Genomic DNA, 22,945 nt, shown 5'->3' on the forward strand with positions numbered 1-22,945 from the left:
GTTTCCAATCTGGAAGTTTATAAGTCACAATCTTGGACATTAACAACTCAAAGGGTAGAGGGTAAAAGCATTACAAAATCATACAAGTAACTAATAATATAGGGTAGTAAAGGTAATTCCTAAATAAGGAATTACAGGAAAAGAATGACCTGAGGTAGTTTCATAGAAAAAAAGAGTAGGAAAATAATTACATGGAAGAGAAAGAAAAAGTTTCATATCGATATTCAGAATTATAACTAGAGATTCTGGTGCCTGGTGAAAGAAAGATATGTGTGGTAAGGGAAAGGACCTTGAAAGTCAGGACACAAGGCTCTTTAGAAAGAAGGTTTGCTCTGTGCAGTGGAGACAATACACCCTACCCCCGCTAAGTTCCAATGGAACACAACAGCAAAATGATGTCTGTGATGTAACTCTCCATAGGAGATAGAGTGGATGAGTCTTCTACAGTAAACTATACTGATGAAATAAATGTCTGTGTGATTATGGGTAAGTCATTAAATTTCTTAGTATCCAAGGCAATTTCCTAAGGCTATACGAGGTACGGATGATAAATCCCACTGAGTGGCTGGAGGGTCCAACAGAAATGAGTACAATGGGAAGCCAGTATTTTTCTTGCACAGCCCACACTTCCAAGTGCTAGATGACTTCTTTGGAATGGATGTTGACTCGCCATTTCTATCCCTATGAAAGATAACTCAGAGCTCCAAATTAACCTAAACTTTGAATCCATTGCCTCCTTCAAAATTTTTAGGTTAGGTTTTTGTCCATTCACACCATTTAGATAAGCAAATAGTTGCCAGTTATGATTTCTGGTAAGATGATGAATGACTGGACTTCATAATTTGCCTTGTCACCACTCTCTCAAACCTGTGTGCCTTGGCATCTGATACATTATCTACAACCCAAGGACTTAGTGAACCTTTTCACCTGCCCTAGAGCTAGACCTTTGTAAATGTTGTCTCTTCTAATTAGAATGTAAGCTCTTTAGGGGACACTCTCCCTTTTCTGTTACTATCTTCAGTGCTTAATACTGTGCTAGACATCTGTAATGGTGATGTAAATGGGAAAATCTTTCCCATTCATTAATAGATCCATGTGACCTGCTTGGATCACATGGAAGCCTAAGTCACATGTGGTAGGAGGACGTTGGTGAATGGTGGAACAGGAAGGGTGGAGCAGAGCTGAAAGAAAGTTAGTCAGATTAGTCAGAGCTGGGAAGGACACAGGCAGGCAGGCAGGCACAGCTTAGACTCCTGAGTGTTTGTTTGTTTGTGGGAAGGTCCCAGCAGGGTGAGGGAGGCTTAGGAATGGCTTTGCCCCCTGCGGTGACAATCTGTGTTGACTTCTTGGTTACTATGACAGATTTTGCCTTCTGGTTCTGGGATTTGGTTTTTTGGTGTCCAAATAGGTGTTTTTTTTTTTTCTTTTGCCTTCCATATGGAAAGTCTGATAACAGACTTTGTGATTGAGAACTATGCTGGCATATTCACGGGCACCACCAGTGCTGCGAATATTGCTTTGCCGATACAACATCTAATAAGTGTGTAATAAATATACCATTCATTCATTCATGGGCTATGTATCTGACTAGAGGAAATTTCTATACCAAATATTTTCTCCCTATGACAAAATTTTAGACCCCCAAAAAATCCTCTCTCTATCCCCATAAAACCCAGGAGTTAATCGGGTGATTGTAAACTATCACACATTTAACTGAGATGGACGCACATGGAAATATTTTGGTATTGTCTACGAGAATAAATTTGTTTGATTGTCAATATTAAGTCATAATATCATGTAATACTTTGGTATTTACATAGCATTTTTAATCCAATCATCTAAAACAATCTTCTAAATGTTTATTGCCAGGGTTGCTTTCTTTTTTTAATCCCAAGACAAAACCACCCATAAAAGACCAGTGTGAGCTACATGTTAGTGGAGGACATAGAGGAAACAATGTTCTTGGTTTTGTGTTATAAGACATTTTAGAAGGACATTTAGGGAAGAAAATGTAACTAGTTAATGGAAAAATAATTTTTAGCAGCATGGATATAGTGGAAGAACATATTATAGAACCATAAGGCTTAGATTTGACTTTTGCCCTCATGGAAGTGTGACATAGGGCAAATCATTCCCTTTGAATTTCCACTTCTTCACACAATTAAAAAATTGTATTAATATATTTTTGTTTACATGTAACCTAAATTTCCCATTTTGCTCCTCTCAAAAGCAATATCTTAGAACAAAAAATAGAGGGGTAAAAAAAATTCAGTAAAACCAGCCACCATGTTGAAAAAATATGACACAGTATTCCACACCAATTCCTCCCATCCCTTTCCTCGGCAAATACATGGGAGGCACTGTCTTCACATATCTCCTCTTTGGGGCTAAGTTCAGTCATAAATAATTTCAATGAATTTGGTTTTGATGGCTTTTAGTTGCTGTTCTCTCCATTTCCATTGCTCTATCTTCATCCACTAATGCCCACTGATCTCAGTTGTATTCCAAGGCTCTGTCCTTGGTCCTTATCACTTCTCCCTCTATACTATTAGTGTTCTTGTCAGTTCTCATTGATTCAGTTGTCATGTCTGTGCTGATAATTCGCAGCTCTACTTATGCAACCTTAATCTCCCACCAGCTCTCTGATATCCCATCTCCAACTACATACTGGATATCTTGAACTGGACATCTCAGAGACATCATAAATTCAACATATACAAAACTGAACTGATTTCATTCCCCCATAAACCTTTCTCTCTTTTTCACTTCCCTAATACTGTTGTGGGCATCACCATATTCCCAGTCACAGACTAGGTGTCATCCTTGACTCTTAACTCTCTCATTCCTCTACATAATCGATCTGTTGCCAAGTCCTGTTGATTCTGCTTTCCTAATATCTCTTGTATATTTCCCTTTGTCTCCTCTGATACTGCCTTCACTTTGATGCACACCCTCATTACTTCACATTTGAACTATTGCAATTACCTTTTGGTTGATCTCCCTGCTTCAAGTCTTTTCCCATCCCAGTCCTTCCTCCATTTAGCTGTCAAATTGATTTTCCTAAAGTATAGGTCTAGCTACATCACCACTCAATTCAATAAACTCCAGTGGGTCCTTATTTCCTCTAGGATTAATTTTAAAGACTTTGATTAGTGTTAAAAGTCCTTGATAACTTGGCCCCTTGCTAGCTTTCCAGTTTTCCTATATCTCTCTCCCTTTACTATATGCTCTGTGCTCTGGTGACATTGACTTTATTACTATTCATTCCACAAGATGCTCCATCTGCTGAATTTGGACATTTTTCACCCACTGCCCCCCATTCCTGGAATTCTCACTGTCATTCCTCATCTCTGTCTCCTGGATTCCCTGGCTTCCTCAAGTCCCACATAAAATCCCATCTTTTACAGAGAGCCTTTTCCGATATCCTTTTATGCTAGTGTTCTCCATCTGAGACCAATTCTAGTTTTTCCTGCAGGTATCTTGTTTGTACAGTTATTTTCATGTTGTCTCCCCCATTAGATTTTGAGATCCTTGAGAGCAGGGTCTTTTTTGAGGCATGCCTTTCTTTGTAACCTCAGGGCTTAGTACAGTGTGTGATAGATATCAGGTGCCTAATAAATGCTTGTTGACTTGACTTATTGGAATTATGTGTGCTTTACTTCACTTTGTATCAATTCCAGAACTTGCATACATTTATTATATTAATCTTTTCTTAATAGCACAGTAATATTCCATTCCATTCATATGCCACAACTTATTTAGCCAAATATTGGGTACCTACTTTGTTTCTAGTTCTTTGCTACTACAAAAAGTGTTGCAATAATTTTTTTGTTGTCTTATTTGGAGTAGATGTCTAGTAGCTTTTCTTTATTTTTATGAGGATCAAATGAGACAAGATATATAAAGCATTTTTGTAACTAAGTGCTATATATTTATAAGCTATTATTTATCAGTACTACTAACAAAAGTTTCACAAGTGAGGCAGCTAGATGGCACAATAGACAGAATGCTGTAATGACAATTTAAATGGGAAAATCTTTCCCATTCTTTAATAGGCCCATGTGATCTGCTTAAATCATTTGGAATCCTAAGTCGTATGTGATGGGAGGAGCTTGCTGAATAGATAGAACAGGAAGGGTGAAGCAGATCTGGGAGGAAGTTTGTCAGGCTAGTCAGAGCTGGGAAGGACACGGGAAAGCAGGCATGGCTAGGCTCCTGATTATTTGTTTGTTTGTGGGAAGGTCCCAGCAAGAGGTGGGGGGAAGGTTTGGGAATGCCTTTGTCCCTTGCACTGCTAATGTGTATTGACTTCTTGGCCACTATGACTAATTTGGCTTTCTAGTTTTGAGATTTGGATTTTTGGTGCTGAATAAATGTTTTTCTTCTGTCTTCTCTATGGAGAGTCTTTTGTACTTTGCAACTGAGAACAACGCTGGCATATTCATAGTCACCACTGGTGTTGTGAACATTGCCTTGGCGATACAAATGCTGGACCGAGAATACAAGCCTTGAGTAAAAATCCCACCTCAGATACTAATAAGTATCTCTGTGACCTTTGGCAGGTCACCTAACCTTTTTGTGCATTAGTTTCCTCATCTATAAAATTAATAATAATCCCTACCTCACAAAGTTGTGAGGGTAAAATGGGATCATATTTGTAATGTATTTCACAAACACCTCATTGTGCCATATGAACTTTAGAATGATGTCATCCAACTTTACCTGAAAATTGTGGCCTATTTTTTGTTGAGTTGTCATGTGATTGCTGAATTGTATCTTTAGTGGGCATCATCTTAAAACAAACATAAATCACCTTGATTCTGGTCACATTTCTATTTTCATAATATTTGGTAAAGAATCAAACCTGGTCCTGGAAAAGGTGGTACCACTGAGAGGAATGAATGCAAGTTCTTTGTAGGTTCTACCAAATTGGAAAGGGTTCATTATATGAGGTCAATTACATTTATTACTTGACCAGTATACTAATTTTGAAGGACTCATAAGCACAGGGTTGCTTACCAGATGACACTTCTTTTTTTGACAACAGCAATACCCAGACACTTTCAATAAAGGTGTGGTTGTAGGTTGTGACCTGTGTTGATATAGTGAATAAATACCCACGTTCACAAAAACCATCAGTTTTAGCTGAAATAGATGATAGCTGCTTTTCCCTGTGAAAATGAGGTACACTTTGGAAAATAGATTTTTTTCCCCAACATTTTTCACTTTAATTCATCCCATAAAGTATGAAACCGTTCTTTAAGCTGATAGTACAGCATTCCATTATAAGACTTTAGAAAGTTTCACATTTAAATTAGACAACAGTCCTGGAAGATTTATTGGTGACTCTTTTTTAAGATCATGGATATGTCATTATATCTTTATAGTCATTTTGTTCTTTACACTTTGCTGCTTGTTTTATGGTCATATTCAACAAAGCTCTTTAAAGGGTATTTTTTTTCTTAACCTTTAGGTAGTTCTTTAGATCTTAGGCCTATCCGGCTTTTTAAGTTTTAGGAAACAGTCTCCTAGTTCACTATATGCTGCACTAGTCATTATGGTATTTTATTTTACATCAAACTTATTCTAAAACTCATATACCTTGAGGGAAATCATTAGCAATAGAATCATCAGAACTTTGAGATGCGTCCTTATTTCCAAGAAAAGGAGACAAAAAGAAGGAAAAGAGACTTTGAAGTTACTACGCTTTTATGGTGTATACTTTGTTTCTGTACTCTCTGGGTTATTTAATCGTCTGGTACAAAGCACTTTTTAGTCTTATAGACAAGGACATATCATTCTGAAATGTAGGGAAAATAATTATGACCTGTGAGAAAATTCATGAAATTGTGCATTTATATCTTTTTAAAAGTAAACAATCAGTAAGCAAAAAATGTAATATAAATTGATTGTACATACATTTATGTGTGCAAAATCCCAGATATTTTCTTTAAGACAGATCTGCACAGCTTTTAAACATCTTCAGGGTGCAAATAGGTTAGACTACAGACAGATTGATGATGGTTTGGTGTTGCAGGTCACGTGGCAAACTGGAGAGTGTGTAGTGGCATCCCTGCATTTTAGGGGAGCACCTGAAATACTTTGGTGGGCTGATATATTGTACAGGCCTGCTTTAAGGCAAGCAGAGGCAACAAATAGTGCTTCCTCTATGTGCTAGGCACTGTGCTAAGTGATGGAGATACAGATTTAGGTAAAGAGTAAGTCAGTTGCTGTCCTCAAGGAACTTATTCAATGATGACACTTGGGATCTCAGCCTTTGGATCATGTATTAAGTGAAAGAGTTATATGATAAGGTCATTTTGCTTTATTTAAAGTTATTAAAAACAGTTCGACCATCTATATCAGGAAAGATTTAAATTTGTTCAGTCTTACATGGAATAACATGGGGATGACAACCTGTATGTATGGCTTATGTATATATAATTAACAAAAGAATTATATTCATATTCAAATTGTGTCTTGGAGGAAGCAAGGTATAAGTGGATTGAGAGAATAACTTTGAAACTAGATCTGGGTTCAAGTGCTGTCTCTGTGGCAATACTTGCTGTGTGACTCTAAGTAAGCTATTTAACCTTTCAATGATCTAGCCCACTCTCTAAGACCAAAAACTTGTAGTGAAGTTGCCAACCATCCTGGGTAGAGATAGTTACTTTCCCTAGGAGTTTTTTATCCAATGAAATTCAGAGTTATGATCTCCTGTAGTGATTGTGAGTTGACTCACTGAACAGATATGAGCACTTCATGATCACTGTTGACATCTATATCTAAAGAGCCGGATCACTTTCTTGTTCTACCTTTATCTCCTCATCCAGTTTTTTGTGGTCTCATGAGATCCAGTCTTTTAGATGCCTGGATTTTCTGTCACCTTGTTACTTGAGTCACACAATATTTTTTTTTATAAGCTGTCTTGCCTATAATGAATCTATTAGCTGGTCTTCCATGGCTCTTTAGCTGGCTTATTGTCCTGCAGAAATGTTTAAGAAATTGTTCTGTCTCTTTGACGTAAAGTGACTGTGAGTTTTCGGCTCTCTTCTTTGTCTGGTGTACCAGCATTCTTACTGTTATGAACAACATTATGGAGTTAAATATTTCTGTACCCTTCTCTGTGTCTGTCTGTCTGTCTTTCTCTCTTCATGTCTCTGTCTCTCTCCCTGGGTCTCTGTCTCTCTCTCCCTCTCTCTGTTTCCCTCCCTCTCTCTCTCTCCCTCTCTCTCTGTGTCTGTCTCTCTGTGTCTCTGTCTTCCTGTCTCTCTTTCCCTCTCTCTCTGTCCCTCTCCCTCTCCTCTCTCTCTCTCTCTCTCTCTCTCTCTCTCTCTCTCTCTCTCTCTCTCTCTTTCTCTCTCTCTCTCTTGGGATTTTCTCATTAATCCATATGCATAATTCTCAATAGAGAATTGATTGCATTCCTTACCAAGGCCCTGATTGGTGATAATCAGATTTTGGAGAGATCATGGTTGTCTCTCCAAGGCCCCCATCACATATACTTAGGCACTGAGCTGGCCTGGTCTCCTGCTGTGGCTTGAGAACGTTCTGAAGTTTGCACTGCCTGGACTTTCTCTCTACACAGTGTTCTACCTGGAAATAGAATTTTCTCCCACTGCTGTATCAACAGGCCATGGCTAAGATCCTGTCCTGCTGGCATTTGGCCCTGTTACCTGGAATTTGTGCTGACTTCTGCTTTCCCTAGCATGTGGGCTTTCACCTATAGTCTTAGACTGAATGGAGGAGCTTACTGGTGTTTTTATTTTGTATTCTTGATCGTTGTTCCATTAGGTATCCTTTTACATCTTTCTGGAGTGTTTATGAAGGTGGAGCAGCCTGGGCTCCTGTAGGACTTGTGACATGACCATCTTAATCAGAACTCCTCTAGACCTTTTTCACATGAACTTTTCTAAACATTTATTTCCACCTGGTGCTTGTGAGATTTGTATTTGGAATCCAAGGAATTTGTTACATTTATTCCTATTAAATTTTACTCATTTCATCCCAATGCCCTAAGCTGTGAAGAGAGCTTTTGGAATTCTGACTGTCCCTTTAGTCTGAGGATGTTATGAGAGTATTTCCTCAGCGTTTGGGAAAGGGAGATACTACTTGAAGATGACCTTAAGATGATGAGTATTTAAATGATAGATAGGCCTTGAAACTATATCAGTTAGATTACCATTCCTGGAATCTAAGATGAAGAACTCTGGTTGATGCAGGAAGATGTTCAATAAGGTGGGAGTATTTTGCATTGGGGTGGGAGTATCTTGCGACTTTTAAATTAACTTCTGAGATTTTGTACTTTGTTATCTATTCTTTTCATAGTTTTATTCAGGGGTTCTTAAACTGAGATTCACAAATTTGTTTTTTAATAATTTTATAGCTGTGTTTAAATAAAATTAGTTTCATTTGTATGTTGGTTTCTCACATTTAAAATATTATTCTTAGAAGGAATCCATAGGTTTCAAGGACTTCAAAAAGTCCATGACACAAATAAAAGTTAAGAACCTCAAAAGTAGAAGAAATAGCTGTGAGGATACTAGCCCAGACCTCTGATAATAGCAATAATTAGTCAGACTTTATAAAGCTTCTTTCCCCCCATCCTGAGCTGTTTGTCCCAATATTAACTGCATCTTAGGCCTATTTTCAGAGTATACATCAATCTTTTGACCAATAGTAGGAATGAGATTCTTTCTATCTTTGATTACCATAGTGAGGTGGACAATACCTAACTAAATAAACAGGTTTTACTAGCATTGGATATTAGACCATATGTATATGGGTATGCAGGTCTTCAATAAAACATGTTTTAGAATGGAAGTTAGATTTATAATGGGAAATCTAAGCACAAAATATTCATATATAGAAAGAGATACTACTACTACTACTACTACTACTACTACTACTACTACTACTATTACTACTACTAGTACTTGCTAGCAGTTATATAGTGCTTTAAAATTTGTTAAGCATATTATGAACAGTCTCCTTTTATCCTCATAACCACCCTTGGCGATAGATGTTAGTATTATTCCCATTTTACAGAAAGGGAAACTGAGGAAGCAAAGGTTAAATGAGTTGCCCAGTGTCATGTAGCTAGTAAGTGTCAAAGGTTGAATTTGAATTTAGTTCTTCCCAATTCCAGGTCCAGTGCTCCATCCATTTTGCCACCTAGCTATCTGTCATAACAAAATGGAGAAGCTAATTAAAGCACAATATATGCTATTTGGAAGTCTCATGATTACCAAATGTTGCTGTAAAATTGAGTAAGGGCAAAGAACAGATATGCCACTCATCATTTCAAAAATTTGCTGATCACTTCAGAACTGGACGTAGGTACCAATAATTTATTCCCCTTCTAATTACATGATTCATTTGAACTTTCCCTCACCCCTTTCTCTATCCCCTCCCCCCCATCCCACCACTGACTTTTAACTTTAAGGTATACTATCATCCATTATCTTAACCATCTGTTTAAGCTTTGTGTAATCTCCAAATATGAGATGTGTGCTGTCTATCGCTTTATCCAAGTCATTGATAAAGGCATTAAAGAGCACAATACCAAGCACTCATCCTTATGGAAATCCATAAGAGATCTTATTCCAAGTTGCCATTGAGCTAGTATAATTATTCTTTTTATCTGACCATTAATCAGTTCCAAACTGACTTAACTAGGCAGTTTTCTAGCCCACATTTCTCTATCTCCTTTAAAAAGTTTTATTGATTTCTTTTGACATCACTGTCACTTAACAAATACTGATTCCTGGATTTAAGATTGGCTGTAACTTTGATATGAGCCTTTGAGTGCTGGTGTCCATTATATATATATATATATATATATATATATATATGTATATATATATATACATATATATATATACATATATTATATAAAATATGTATTGTCAATTGGGTTCCAGTTAATTCACTTTATATAAGTTCAAAGAAATCTGCAAATCACTATAGATACTACTGTTGTTCTTATTATATAGTTATATCCTATACAAATCTGTTCAGTTATATAATTTTTCTTTTTATGATGAAAGTGTAGTTGTAGTCCTCTAAGTTCTAAGTATATGTCAGTAAGTTAATCTGATATTTTATGAATTTTGTAGTTACTTTGAATTTAACCCCTCTATCTTCTCTCACTGGATTTAGTTAGTAATATATAGAAAATCTGATGAGGACTTTTACAAGCCACTTCTTTAAGTTTTTCATATTTTTTTATTGAATCTTTAGATTTCTTATACTTTCTTGACTTTAAGTAGCACTGGACATTATTGGTCACCCTCTCCTCTAATAAACTTTCTCCTTTCCCAATTGTTTGACACTTGTCTCTTGGTTCTCCTTCCACCTGTCCTAGTTCTCTTTTGCTAGCTTACGATCTACCAGGTGTTCCCTACCTTGAGTATCCCCAAGTATCTGTCCTGGTCCCTCTTCTCTCTAGTGCTTCTCTCTTGATGGCCACCTCACATGGATTTAATGGTGACCTGTATGCTAATGTCTGTCAGATTCATTTTTCACCCTTAGTTTCACTCCTGAGCTTCAGGCCCATATCATTAACAACTTATTAGAAATTTTGAACTAGCGGTACATGAGACATTTCAAATATATGTTCAAAAGTGAATTTATTTTCCCACAAATTGGCTCCATTTTTGAACATCCCTATTATTTCAACTTTTCCTTTCTGATCATCCAGATGTGAAACCTTGGTTTTGTTTTGTGCACCTCATTCTCACTCGCCCCACATATCGTCCCAATTACCAAAATTTTGTAGTTTCTACCTCCATAATATTTCTTACATTTGCTCCTGCCTTTTAATATGTTTTGTTGAGAGACAGCTAATCTAGCTCATGCCCTCATTACCCCTTGCCTGAAATGTTGTAATAGCCTCCTAATTCATCTACCTTCTTCAGATCTCCCCCACTACACCAATTTTCCTGAAGTGTAAATCTGACCAATGCCATTCCTCTGCTCAGTAAACTACAGGGGGTCTCTATTACCCGAAGGTAATACAAATTTCTCTGTGTCACATTTCACAACCTGGCTCCAAGCTATTTTTCCAAATCTGTTTGTCCACAGATACAGGAGTCCAGCCAAAGTGGCCTTTTAATTGCTCCTTACACATAATACTGAGTCTCCTCCTTCTGTGATTTTGTCCTGGTTATTCCCTATGCCTGAAATGCCTTCTCAGAATTTTTAGTTTTCTTTAAGGCTCATTAGATCTTCTCAGAGCCTCATTTCCTTTCTTTCTGGCATGTATCAGCATGAGGGCAGGAGCTGTCTTTTGCCTTTTTTTCAGGTTGCTCTTCTAAAAAAAGTAGCCCTTTAGTTTTTCCTTTGTGTTGTATTTTTCCTTCCACCAGTTTTTTGATACAGTTCAGAATTCCTCTGGGTTTTTTTTTTCCTTTCCTGCATCCCCATCCCCTGCTTTATCACTGAAGCCTTTCTATCCCATTTTAAGGAAACATTTAACTTTCCTTACAATTTGGATAGTATAGAGGCATTCCTTGAACCCGCTACTCTTCCAAGAGGGAGAACAGCTTGCGTTTTGAACATAAGTAGTAGTTACTGTCTGATCGCATAAATGGAAATGTTGCACATAGCAAACGGAAGTCACTTAAGATTTTTCCCTGCTCTCCACATTTTAGAATCTGTCCATTTTCAGTTTTGCTCTTAGGTCTTTTGTTTTCATCTAGTATTTCTTGACTTTAAGTAGCGCTGGACTACTACCATCTATTACATTCTGTAGTAGTTACTCAGAAAGTGTACAGCATAGGCACCAAATGCTCCCAGGGGTTGCATTATGGCCACACAACATTACCAACTGAACAAGATTAAAATGTAATTAGAAAATATTTAACAAAATTAATAAAGATACACTAAAACATAGATAATGCTAATTTGTAGTTTTCTAAGTTAATATGTATCCTTATGTAACAGAGAATCCTTATGTAATTGTTAATGGCCTCTCTTTCTATTTGAGTTTGACACTACTGGTCTATAGAAATCTTTGAGTTTCTTCTGAGGTATTATTGTTAGTACAGGTTAAAGGTATTTCCCAGATCAATAATCTTTTGTGAGGATTTATTCTCATTTGAAGATTTCTTTTTTCCCTCTCACACTCTATAGAACAACAGACAACAGGAAAATGCCTCCTTATAATACTATAAATGCTAAAGTCAATTTAAGTTTTAGTTCCGTATTTTTAGGGGCAAGACTGTACCCAAACGATACTCATATTGTTGCCAGGTCAGAATATAATGACTCAAGAGGTATTATTAGCACATCTGTCAAGTTTAAAGGACCCTGGCTCTAGGTGGACGTGTCTTTTTATTCCCTCAGGTGACCAGGATACCATGTCAACAAAATCAGAAGCCACCAAGATTCTGTATCAGGGGTGGTACAGCTTGACCTTTGTTCCACCCCTTGACAAATAAAGTACAGTCAGTTTTTTTTTTATAATTCATGTTTCAAAAATACAAATTTGTTCTAATTTTATTGATACTAGGAAGCAGGAGAGCTAGTCTATCCCAATCCCACCTTCTTCAACCACAGCCTCCAGAGTACTATTCCTTCCCAAATTGCTTGTGCAGTAAGGTTGCAGGCCAATCACTATTTATGGTAGCATATATTTATTAACCAATTAACATGCATAAAACTATACTATTTTTTTTTAAATTGGGATCCTGTATTTTTTTAATGTGTCACTGAATAAAACATGTATAAAACTGCTGCAATTTTTATTAAGGTCCTATCTATTTTTTTTAATGTGTTATTAAGAGCATTTTTGAATGTTGTGGTCCTAACTCCATTTTCAACATTAGTTCTGTAGATTTTATTGAGTGATTTGGCACAATGGTGATTTTTAGGAACACGTGTGTCAAATTGTAGTGGAACTGTGGACAGCTTTGTTGTCTTGTAGGGAAAAAACTAGCCTAATCCACATGGTGGGGAGGAGGAAGGAACCCTGAGAGATATTGTATAAATGAACCCCCAAAATGTAGCTTGTGTCAGAGACTTTCATATGACATGAGGCATTTTGGTACATTTTAGGAGATTTGTGGCCTCTATCTGATGCATTGCCCCCATCCAATTCACAATGTGACACTTCACTGAATGACAAAGCTGAGTGTGCTGTCATCAAGCTCCCTTGCAAATGCCTAGCTCATTTCGACTCTAACCACAAATGTGTTTTAGGTGTCTGAGCCAATTTTAAACAATGCACTTTTCTTAATGATTTGATGCTTCATAAGGGTACCAGAATTTGCTACTGCTTTCCTAAAGCATTCACATTTTACTTTCTCACTTTATAATTGAATCAGCGCATGGTATTTCATTTTCTAGAGACTTTTTTCCGTTTTACTGATGTGTGCTCAGTGTGATGCTTTAAACTCACTTAAAATTCATCTTTTAAATATAATTTATTTTGACTATGGGCTTCTCAAACCACACACTTTGTTCATTTATTTATCTGACAATTTGTCTGACAATTTGTGACCCCATTTGGAGTTTTCTTAAGCAAAGATACTAGAATGGTTTACCATTTCCAACTCACTTTACAGATGAGGAAACTGAAGCAAATGGGGTTAAGTGACTTGCCCAGGGTCAAACAGCCAGGACGTGTCTGAGACCAGATTTAAACTTAGAAAGAATCTTCCTGACTTCAGACCTGAAACTATATCCACTAGTTTGGCATACAAACTCTTATAAAACTGGAACATAAAGATAACCAAAGGACATGAACAATATTAACTCACAAAGCTATAAAAATAAGTTGAGTAAAAAGAAATCTGCCAAGTGACACTGTTATTGAGCTTTGAGTCCAATAAAACAAATACTTGGTTTCCATTTGAATTGTGGCATGAGGGGATAGAGCACTAGCTAGAGGCCAGAAGATTGGAGTTCAAATGTGATGGCAGACACTTCATAGCTATGTAGCCCTTGGCAAGTCACTCATGCCATTTGCTAAGTACAAAGCAACTCCAATTCCAAACTACTATGAAGTCATGGGGCAAAGTTGAATAGGACACTCATAATGATATTACAGTGTCCCCTGCCATAAGATCAATGCACTGTTTAAATGGAATCCTAAAATTAAATATTTCTTTGTGTGAATCTGGTCAGATTTAAAATGAATCCTTATCTACTTCACATGTAATTTGAAGAATCTCCTAGAATCAACTATTCCTGGCTTCAGGCTTCAAGTCTGAGGGTTTTTATATGGGCCCTAGGGATTAGTTCCATCCTAATTCATAATCCAGCATTAATTTGCACTAGATATTAATAGATATTGGTTCTATCATAACTATAAGCCCCTCAAGTATACCCTTGTGTAGGCTATTTTTGCATTTAGTGAACCAATCTGATACACTTCAGAGGATTTCTCACCTATTTGGATCATTGTCATTGCCTAATTGAGAGACCCAGAAAGGGCCCATTAGACTATTTCAGACTGAATATAAAATGAAAATAAAGATATAGTCAGTATCAAGTTTTACAAAGCATTCCTAGAAATAATGTGGCAATACTGATTGATTTAAAGCTGGCCAAATGAACACTCCTTGTTGCACTGATATATCTGAACACTGATGCGGAGTTAGCCTGTTCAAAACTAGGTGACAATTCTACAAGGTGAAAGGGTGCCTCTGAAGTGTGAATTTGACAGTTGAAACATAGATAACAGAATTTTGTACCTAGAGCAGACATTAATCTAATCACAATGTAAAAAAAAAAATTGTCTTGCAGAGAACATTGTGGGTATGGTGGAAATTTGTGGACTCTGCCATTCTGCTCTAAAAATGGCAATAAATAGGCCAGGGTAATTGCAATAATCAGCCTAGGTGGCCATAGCTTAGAGGACCTCCTGGGAATCTAGGACAAATTGAATCCAGGTCTGGATTTTTAAAATCAAGGTTCTAGACCTAAAGGAAATACTAACATGGGCAGGAAACACACTCAGCAGGAGCATGGAGCCTGGGATGCCAGATAATAAAGTTAGGTAGAGGATCATAGGTTCATAGATTTAGAGCTAGATGGGAACTTAGATCCATTTCTCTAAGTCCCTCTCATTTTAAAGATGAAGAAACTGAGGCACTGTGGGGGGTTAAGGGACTTGTAGGGGATAATACAACTATTAAGTGTCTGAGGGGAAATTTGGACTCATGGCTTCCTAACTCCAGCATTCTGTCTACAAATCCATACTGCCTCTAACTCAGGCATATCCCTGACTACTGGGAACTGTGTGAGGTTCTGTAAGAAACTGGCAGAAAGTATTGTGAAAAAAGAAAAGAGGAGAGACACTCTAGTCTGATTGCATTCGAGGCATATAGAAGACACTATGTATCTTACTATGACAGAAGAAACTCTGAAACACTCCTCTCTCCATAGAGAGATCAAGCCTCTGGCAAAAAGGGCAGGTAACACCATTTTCTGGGAGTTTCAAAGAAGAAGCAAAATAAACCAGGAGAGGCTGGGAACTGCCTACAGGGACTGATGTCAGGGGCCACCCAATCTAATAGGAGCTGTGAGGAGCTGCAGAATGGGCCAGACAGGGAGAAACTAAGTGACTCAATTGATCCAAAACAGTTGGGATGGTAATCACACTGCAGCAGAGAAACTACACTATATGGTACTATCAATAATAAGCTATCAATGTTTATATATATATAAACACATATTTATATGTAACTAATGACATCTAAATATTAGTATTATTTTTATGATTAATATATTCGATTGTATTTGTAATTTTCCAAAAATTGATACATTTTTGGATTCCAGGTATAAAACCCACTTGGTCATAGTGAACCCCCAGAATCTTGCACTCATAGTAGATACTTAATATGTGCTTTCTGAATTGAATTATATATTTTAAAATATCCCTATTACCTTTGTGCTGATATATTATTTAATATTTTTGAGTTATCCTATAGTTTTCTTTATCTGCTTTATTATTCCACGATTTGATATGAGAACTATATTTGTCTCCTCATAAGAGTTTGATAAAAAGCCTAATTTCTCTATATTATGAAGAACTTTTGAAACATTCAAGTTATTTATTCTTTAAATATTTAGTTTCACCTTGAGTTCCACTCTAAGGGTTTGTTTTTACTGGTGCTTGCTTAATTCTTCTTTCTAAGATCGGACTCTTCAGGTTCTCGGTTTCTTGTAAATCTCGGTCTTTTTGTAGACATTCATCCACTGTATTTGTTGTTAGTGTTGTTGACATGTAAGGGAAGCAAGCACAAACCACTGCTTTTTTTTTAAAATTAAGCAAAACCCCGGACACACTGACCATATCTAATGGAGTATTGACTTTTCCTCTGAAACTGCCCTCGTTGCCAAAAGGAGGAAATTAGCCCATACAGATTTTCAAAACAATATAGCAGAAATTAAATTTTAGCATTCAAGGATTATGTGATGTTAGAGATCAGTATTCTGATTGTCATAACCATGCTTTAGATAGGCTGCATTTAAAAAAATATATTTTGTTAGCTATTTCCCATTTACATGTAAAATGTTTTAACTTTGATTAAAAGAAATATTTGACTTCCAAATTTTCTCTCGCCCTCCTTCCCTTACTGCTCCAATCCATTGAAAAGACAAACTATGTTATCAGTTATGCATGTGAAGTTATACAAAACCCTTCACTGTCCTAATTATTCTTTTCTGGGTGTGCTTATTAGGGTCCTTCACAAACTGGGTTGCCCAAAACTGAACACAATACTTCATGTGTAGTTTGACCAGGGCAGAGTACAAAAGGACTATAATTCTTATTCCTAGAACTTATGCCTCTCAGTGTGGTTCCAAATTATACATGGTCAATATCATCATTATTATGGCTGCCACCTTACATTTGTGAGTCATATTGAATTTGGATTCTGTTAAAATACCTTCATCTTTTCTTGGTGAAATACTAACAATGCCTCTCCCATATTTTACTCATGAAACTGATTTTTTAAAAAATGTTAAATGTAAGATTTTATATTTATTGCCATTGTGGCTTCACTTAGATTTCAGGTAAGAATTGGCAGAGTACAGTTGAGGGTCCCAAGAATGAGAAAGCCAGAATCAGTGGTTATTCTTGCCTACATACTTATATATTTTAAAAAAAGCACAGACCCTTCAATCAGCAATATTTCCACTGGATAATAATCTAAATATTTTCCACTGGACTAAACCAGTTCTAAAGTCATTTACAAAAGTGATTTCCACTTCTTTGAATGCATACTTTAAATGGTGAATCTCTAAAGTGGAAAAAATTGAAGCCTAATTCATATTTTCATAGTATTATCTCTTTGAGCACTCATGCCTAAATTTTCCTTATATTACATTCTATTTCCTTGATGTTCTTCATCGTGTGCACAACCCCAAATCATATTTAACTACAAAAGGGTCTGTGAAGTCTCAAACTCATGAGGATCTATTTTTATCATATGTCATGGACTTAGTTTATAGAATCCTCCACTTTCACAGGAAATTAGGAAAATTAAAAGTAGAAGCATGTGCTAAAGGAATCAGTAGACTTCACACTTATTTAAATAAGTATATCTGAACTCGTCCTATTTTTGCATTTTTTCTTGTTCAAAGATTTTTTTAGGATGACTTACAGTGATTCTTCCTTGTGATCACCATCTTGCAATATGTCCCACATTGTATTATTGAAAAACTATAGGAACAAAAGGACATAAAATTGTACTTGCAACCTCTATTACTATTCGCACCCTGCTGCCAATATTGTTCCACTGAAGTTTTCTGACTATGAGTCATTCCTGGAACACTATACTGTTTGGAGAATCAAAGCTGAGCATCACCCAAAGGGCAGTGTAAAGCATGTGGTGAGCATGAGTAGACCACAACACATAACTGACAAGAATTTAATGATAAGTAGTATAAAAGAAGGCAAAGATATATTTGAGTAAATAAATCAGCACATTTTTTATTGGCTGCCTCCTAGGTGCTAGATACAGTGCAAGATGCTAGGAATACAAAGACAAAAATAAAATAGTCTCTATCCTAAAGTGAAAGAAAATAAATATAATTTAATGGGGAATAAATTTAATGCCCTAAACTAAGGAGCAAAAACAAATACTGAACACTATTTGAAATGAGAGATGCCAGTTCATATAATCCAAGACCGGAAGGTTTTAGTAGAATGTAAGTTTAATGAATCAGCATTAAGCTACAAAAAATTAACATTTCAACAATAGAAATATGGTATCCAGAAAGAAAAAGATGATAGTCCCATTAACAGATGGCATGTTGGTTGTATGAAGCCCCCAAACATTGAAGCTGCCTCATAAATGGGATCCCTAATCACCAGAGTTCAAATATAATTAAAGTCAGAAAGAAAAATGAGAAGAAACATCACTTTCTAACAGTGCTCAGCATGATTTTATTGAGTTCTTCATAACTGTCAAGCATATACTTCATCAGATTTTGGATAATAGCAATAAATTCATGTCTACTTGCTTTCAAGAGGCCATGTTTCTGTTCAAGGGCCATCCCAACAATAACAAAAAACAAAACACAACAAAACAACCAAAAGATCAGCCCTAGTTTCCAAAATTAGGAACAAGGGAAGCATTTTAATTCTTCCAGAAACTCTAGACCTCTTGAATTTGATTTTGGCTACTATCACATAGACATAAGATGCACTTAGGTCATTCTAATTACAAAGCAGCAGCATTTTAGATGGAAGTTGTTAAGGATTTGTTTTTCAGAGAGGAGGTGTTAGAATCATAGTACCACTGAGGTTTTCTCCAAACAGCATGCAATCTTTTCTTTTCTAACAAACAAGCCAGGTGATAATTTGAAGTATTTACACCCATGAACCGCATTTCTCCCAAAGCTTAAATATCAGCATACTTCTCTGTAAAACTATCATTTACGTGGAACACCTGTGTTTTGTGTACTCTTTCATTAGTAACAGTTTCCATGACAAAAACAAATCAGATATGTGTTAGAAGGAAGATTTTGCCTAGACATTAATTTCACCTGCTTTTACCATTTAATTAACACACATATATGTATGTATATATATACATATATGTATATTTGAACAAAGATTAATTAACACAACTAATTTATAGCTTCTATCAAATGTTTGGAAAACCTTCACAATACTTTCAGCTCCCTCTGTATTCTGTACAGTGCAATACTGTAGTGAGTACATTTTTCCTGGATACGAATTGTTTTATTCTCCCGTACACATACTGTCTTGTTTCCTCACGAAGGGTTTCATGATTTAAAATATTAAGACTGCAGTTGGATTTTACACTGCTCCAGAATGCACATCGGTTAATTTCAGGTTCTGAAATGGACGCAGCATATGCATTAATATCCCTTTTGAAATGATGATGTACAACTCAAGAGAGTAGCTGTCAGATTATTTCCCAAATGCAGCATAAATGTATTCAAATGAATGACTATTTGAAGATTCTATGACTTTTTTAGCAAAAATTATTTCTATGATTACACATGTCATATCAGTTTCTCTATAATCTGGATTTAACTAAATCTATTTTCCATATAACTCCAGCATAGATTCTCTGCTTTGATGAGTTGTGTCTTCTCAGTGGCCTAAGAAAATATTAGATAGATATTTTCCCCTCTTTATCCTGACTCATGTTTTCCCTCCCTATTGGAATGACCTCTTTCCTCTGCATATCCAAACTACAAATTCCCTTCCAAAAATTGCTTCCACTATGACCCTTCATTGGATGCTCTAATCCTCAGGGTTGTACTATTCCATCAAATTGTATAATGCTTGTGTTCTGTAGTCCATGGTTTAAGTTGAAGTTCAAGTACACACTAAAATTTTCTGATTTGTATAATTTTGTCTCCACAACATTATGAGCTCTTTGGGGGCAAGTAATAGTCATTATGTTATTTTCTTCGTTTTAAAGCATTTATTTATTTAAATGACTTCAAGTTAATGTCTTTTTTCCTTCAAGAAAATATTGTTGTTTTAATGTAGCAGATATTTCCCTACCTCACCCCCCAAATCAACAACTTCTCTCATGAAATACATTCCTTAAAATAGTGAACCAATTATTTAACACATCAAAAGATTGTATTTCTTATTCAGTACAATACTAAAGTTAATCATAATTGATCAGTTTTGCTATCTCTCAAGTTGGCAATTTACATTATTTTAGCTTAGTCCGGTTCTCTCTATATCACTTTATTTTCCTCTGCTCATCTAAATTCAGATTTATCATTCCTAACAGCACAATAATATTTCATTATATTCATGTGCTATATTTTTTTATATGCCATTCAGAGTTATCATAATATAGAGACTGAGAATTGGCTTCAGAATCTGAAACACCTGGGCTCAGGTGTGGCTTCTGATACATACAGACTGTGTATCACTGAGCACAACTTACCTTCATAGGGCTCCTAGAAACTCTCCAACACTTAAAAGGTGAGAATCGACAATGGTAGAAATTCCTTATACCAATGAACTCATGAATAGCTCATTCACGTCCTGTCTAGCATGAAAATTCTGCATCTGAGTGATGTGGAACAGATGCTAATCTACCTTGAGGATGAGAATCTTCTCTCTGAGAGTAACCTAAAGAAATGATAAAATCGTAGGTCTAGTTCAAATATCTACATACATACATGCTATACCTACATACATGCATACCTACATAAGTCATCATTCCACCTACCCAGCAAAGCTGAGTTAATTCATGAGGGGGGAAAATGGACATTCAATGAGATAGAGGAATTTCATGTATTTCTGAGAAAAGACCAGACCTAAATAGAAAATTTGACTTTCACGTATAACATTCAAGAGAAGCATGAAAATGTAAGCAGGAAAGAAAAATCATAAGGGACTTATTAAAGTTAAACTGTTTATATTCCTACATGGAAAGATGATATTTGTAACAAGTAAGACATTTCTTATTATTATGTAATTAGAAGGAGCTACATAGACAAAGGGCACTGGTGTGAGTTGAATATGAAGGGATGATATCTAAAAAATAAAATTAAGCAGTGAAAGAGTAATGTACTGCGAGAAAGAGGAAGAGGTAGAATGGGGTAAATTATCTTACATAAAAGAGGCAAAAAAGGCTTTTATAGTGGAGGGGAAGAGGGAGGAGGTGAGAGGGAATGAGTGAAACTTACTCTTATCAGAACTAGCTCAAAGAGAGAATAACATACACACTCAAATGGGTGTAGAAATGTATCTTTTCCAATAAGAAAGTAGGAGGAAAGGGGTTAAGAAAACGGGTTGATAGAAGGTGGGGCAGATTTTGGGATCGGGTAGGAAGTGTTTTGCATGGCTACACATGTATAACCTAAATCAAATTGCTTGCCTTCTCAGTGAGGAGAGATGAGGAGGGAGAGAGAGAATTTGGAACTTATAGTTTTAAAAATGAATGTTAAACTTGCTTTGGCATGCAATGAGGGCAAAATAAAATACTAAATAAAAAATTTAAAAAATAAATAAAATTCACAATTTTACTCTTTCAAGTAGCTGTGTATGTATGCCTATGTGTGTGTGTGTGTGTGTGTGTGTGTGTGTGTGTGTGTGTGTGTGTGCGCATCCTTTCCCAAATACAGCTTTTCATATCAAGGGCTTGAAAACATTTAGAATTATCATCCATTTCTAAAAGTACCCTCTTCTACAAAGTCTTGGAAATAAAAAAAAAAAAACAACAAAATTAAAATAAATGACAATGACAATTTATTTAAAGTGTATTTGTATTTCATATGGTTAGTATTCGAAATTGATGTAGTGGAAAAAGTACTAGACTGAGAGTTACATGACCTAAGCTCTAGTCTTGGCTTTGTTACTACTTAGCTATGTAAAGTTGGATATGGCATCTTACCTTTTAAGACCTCATTTTTCTTAACATAAGAGAGATTGACTAGATAATCTTTAAGGCTACTTTTGTTTCTAAATGTCTGATGAAAACATTAAGCTTAGAAATCACATTTCAAACTAGAAGAACAAATAAAACAAGTACCATTTTATGAATTTGTTCTGTACTGTTCCTTACATGGTACATTGGCAAGAATATTGGTCTGATAGAAGAGTCTTGGCTCTGTTCTCAATTGCTGTGTAACTTGTCTGAGCTTCAGTTTCCTCATGTATAAAACAGGAATAACGTCCGTGAAGACCATCCACGTCTTAGGACTGTTTGGAAGAAAGCTCCGTATCCATGGTTCTCAGACTTTTTGGTCTCAGGACCCTTTTAGACTGTTAAAAATGATTAAAGACTTCCCTTCCCTCAGAGCTTTAGTTCATCTTGGTTACATCTATGAATATTTACTGTATTAGAAATTTAAATATCCTAGCATTATTATAAAAATAGTTTTGACCTTGTAAATACACTGAAAATGTCTCAGGGACTTAAAGGGTTCCCTGGACCATGCTTAGAGAACCTCTGTTTTATACTGTTTAGAAATTAGTATTATTTCCCCAGAGTAACATGTACATGGCTTAAAGAAAGCCAGAATTTAATTACCAAAAGCAAGTTTGACTGTGGAGAAAATATAAACCTCACTAAAAATGAAACTAAAGTAAATAAGAAATAAATGTGTATCATAATAAACTGTTTAATCTCTTACATAGTGTTAGTCCACACTAGAACAAAAGCATGACCTCAAAATATTAGTCATTATTATGTGTTTTCCTTTTCACCTGCCATTACCAATGAAAGAGGAGAAGAAAGAGGAACAGGGAGAGGGAAAAGGAGAAGAAAATAGGGAAAAGAAGGGAAATTGTGGGGGAAGGAAATGGAGAGAAAGTGTAGGAGAAGGAGTGTAGGACAGGGAGAGAAGCATAGAGAGTGACAGGAAAAGGGATATCTAGCCAAACTTCCAGTGTCAAGAATCTTGTCCCTTTTTCCTTCTATTCTTACATGAGAGAAGAAATTGAAAGGTGCTGATACAACTGAACATGAAGACTATTGGGATGAAT

The 22,945-nt window shown here is 36.0% G+C and overlaps 1 long non-coding RNA gene across 1 annotated transcript in view; it reads left to right on the forward strand.

The window, feature by feature from the left end:
- The first annotated feature begins 405 nt into the window (after positions 1-405).
- The window catches only part of LOC140510566 (uncharacterized), a 146,973-nt gene continuing 124,433 nt past the window's right edge, over positions 406-22,945 (forward strand). The window contains exon 1 of the long non-coding RNA XR_011969288.1: positions 406-486. This is a non-coding gene — a long non-coding RNA (uncharacterized lncRNA). The remainder of the gene's footprint in view (positions 487-22,945) is intronic.

The sequence above is a fragment of the Notamacropus eugenii genome, chromosome 6 (assembly GCF_028372415.1).
Source record: "Notamacropus eugenii isolate mMacEug1 chromosome 6, mMacEug1.pri_v2, whole genome shotgun sequence".
Lineage (NCBI taxonomy): Eukaryota > Metazoa > Chordata > Mammalia > Diprotodontia > Macropodidae > Notamacropus > Notamacropus eugenii.